Below are 3,409 nucleotides of genomic sequence, written 5' to 3' on the forward strand. Positions count from 1 at the left end.
GCTCAGTACATAAGAACAACTCTGAACATGTTTTAGCCTACATATTTCTATAGCTTCTCATTCCCCCCAGGCAATTCCTTCTCCTGGGCTACCATGTGGGCTATTCCTGTTTTTAAACCAAGGCTCAGGTGGGCTCTGATGGACACTGCTGCTTCCCCCAGCATTGCGTAGCTGCTTGAGCCCAAAACCAAATGCTCCTCTCTGGAAGCCCCAGAATATTGGTATTTCAGTTGTAGCTTGAGAAGGGCACTTAAAGGGCCCTACTTCACCCTAAATGATCACTTACGGATCCATTTCTGCACTTGGGGTTGCCAGAGACATCCAGAAGTCCACTTTGACCCAGACCCTTCAAGAAAGAGGCTCTCAGGTCATGAATATCCACTTGTCTTATCCTGCTTGACTTATAAAAAGGGCTGCTCTTGGTGTGATTCACTGCTGTTAAGCACTCGGAAGCATGATCAAGTAGCCTGTATCTGTTGCTGGGATCTCTGTCTGGTTCCCCAAGCCTGGTTTTCACTTCGTACCCTAAGTTCTCCAAAGTGATTTTGTGGCTGAAAGATGGTTCTCAGAAACCTTCACCGAGAAGCAGACAAAAAGGGAACAAACACAACTCTGCTACCAGTCCTTCCCTAAACCCGGGGGGAAGTTACCACTCCTTGAGAAGACAAGTGAAAGGGTTGAACATATCCAGCACCCTGTCATCATCTACTGCAAAGCTTTTAAGTCAGAAGGAAAGAGCAACCAGTGTTTAGTTCCTCGAGTAGCTGTAAGAAGAGGACCAGAGGGTGTGGAGAAGGTGAAACATGGTGTTGATACCCTCCTTTCCAGTCCACGGGTAATAATGTGTAATAAGATAACAGGTTCTCCTTCTCCAGCCTACCAGCAGCCATTCTTTTTACCAGATCTATAAACAGACACCATTCCCTAAAAAGCTGCAATCAGTAAGGTTTTAAAGGTGGTGAGTGAAGGCACCTCTTGGCTCCCTAAACAAAAGCTGCTCTGGGAGCTGTAGTTACCCTAAACCCATACAGGAATTCACCCTGCACACACCCAGCCCCAGGGATCTGTACGTATCACCTGTTACACCACTGCTCACCATTGAAGACCTCCATGTAAGAGCTAATGTTTTGTGCATGTGAAGAAGCTACATCAACGTGACAAGCCTATTTTTAAGGTAAATTAAACTTTTATGGACACACAAGCAAGTGGTTCCTAGATAACAAGACAGAAACACATCACAGGTGCGGTAAGGCATGACATGTTGCCTTGAATACTTTACTGGGACAACGAATTCTACACTCAGTATCTTTTATTTCTCATTTTCTTCTATCTATTTTCTTCAGTGTTGCTGCCTACTCTCAGCCTGTTCCCCTCATTTATATCAAACTAATTTAACACCCAGACCTTGATGTTGTAACTATCAAAGCCTCCCTATCCCACATCCTGCTCGGTACAGCTTTTTCCTTCTGTGGGGCCCTCCACTCTTCACCATTAAAAATGCTAAACTCCATGCTCCAAACCCCTTCATCTCCAGCCCCCAGATCTGACCAATTCCCTCGGTATTTTTTTATGAGATTAGGGCTTCCCATTTTATACTAAGAACAGCAGATAGACCCCTAGCCAAAGAAGTCTCTGAAAGTAATTGAACAGAGATCCTCAGCTGAAAACCACAGAATTATCATAAAATCATAGAATGGCTCAGATTGGAAAGGACCTTAAAGATCATCTAACTCCAACCCCCTTCCATAGGCAGGGATGCCACCCACTAGAATTTTCTCCTAACACCTAGGCTAAATCTATCCTCTTTTAGTTTAAGAACATTCCCCCTTGTCCTATTATTATCTACCCGAGTAGAGAGTCCTCCATCCTTTTTATAAGACCCTTTTAAGTATTGAAAGGCCACAACGAGGTCTCCCTGGAGCCTTCTCTTCTCCAGGCTGAACGTCCCCAGCTCTCTCAGCCTTTCTTTATAGGAGAGGTGCTCCATCCCTCTGAAGAGGTCCTCCAGTCCTCTGTAAATTCAAGGTCTGTAGGAGCAGTGAGCAAAGGGACATGACCACTTCTTCCATCTGCATGTAGAAAGCTAACAGGGCTGTCCTCAGGGCATCAGACAGAGCGTAAAGATTGATAAAATCCCCCCAGAGGAAAGTATGGCTTTGTCTCTCAATCCAAGACAAGAGAAGAAGCAAGGAGGTTTAGGGATGATCCTTTCCTATTGACAGAAGATTACCCGGACAGGCTATGGTGTCTGACTCCTTGTAGATATTCAAAAGCCATCTGGACATGGTCCTTGACAACCCATTCTAGGTGGCCTTGCTTGAGCAGGGGAGTCAAAGCATTTGACCTCCAGCGTTCAGTACAGAGACAGGTTGCTTTCCAGGTTTATTTGAAACAACATCAGGCTGTGGGGAGACATCGTTTAATTGCTGCAGAGAGATCGCTTAATTGTTGTAGTTGCCAGGCCTATTGTTCAACCGCAAACCTCCAACATCTGTCCTGTACTTTGGCCAGACGAATGAGATGTACATGTTAATTCCTGTCTGTTAATTAACTTACATTTCCGCTCAAGTCCAGTCTCAGCAAATTTCTGCTGATTTTGGGATTTTGACACCAAAAAGCCCGGCGATATCCCCGATCTGCCCTTGTCCAGAGCCACCATGTCACCCCCCAAGCCTGGTGGCAATGGCTCCCAAAGTGGATGATGGCCACCAAACGGCTTGGTGGCACTTGGCACCTAAGAAACCCCTCTATTGCCTCACACATTGGCCATTGCTACAGAGAATGGTGTTGTGATAATGGGTGATCCTAATTTCTGATTTTTTTGTTGTTTGTTTTGTTTTGTTTGACTCCATCACCTCCCTTCCAACGCCTGACCACTCTTTCTGAGAAGAAATGTCTCCTCATTTCCAGCCAGGAGGGAGGCCATTTGCACCGCATCATTCAGAAAGCCCTTGCGGAGGCATTAATGATTTATGACCGCTCCATTTTTAGCTTTATTATTTTTAGAAGGGACGGCAGGGAATCAGTGCGCAGGGTGAAGCAAGGGCATGCTGAGATGGCAGCTGAAACACCTCAGGCAACTCAAGCCCCTTTATGAGAGTATCTGGCTAAAATGTGGGTTCGTTATTTTATTAAGGGGCTCAGATATTTATTTGTTTTATTTTTTTTGTCTGTCTGTCAGTTGGGGGGTCCAACACCCCCTCACAAAATGGCGCCGCGGCTCCTTTAAGACTGAGGGAGGGGCGGGGGGGAGCGAGGAGCTCAGTCCCTGCCCCGACCCCTCCGCAGCAGGGAGGGGGCGTGGCTTGGAGCGACGGACGGCCCTGAATGGCTTAGAGCTTTGAGTGGCGTCCTCGGGAGCCAATCAGATCGCGGGCTGCGAGGCGGCAAGGGGGGAGAGGGCGGGAAC

The sequence above is a fragment of the Aythya marila genome (assembly GCF_965140915.1).
Source record: "Aythya marila genome assembly, chromosome: 1".
Lineage (NCBI taxonomy): Eukaryota > Metazoa > Chordata > Aves > Anseriformes > Anatidae > Aythya > Aythya marila.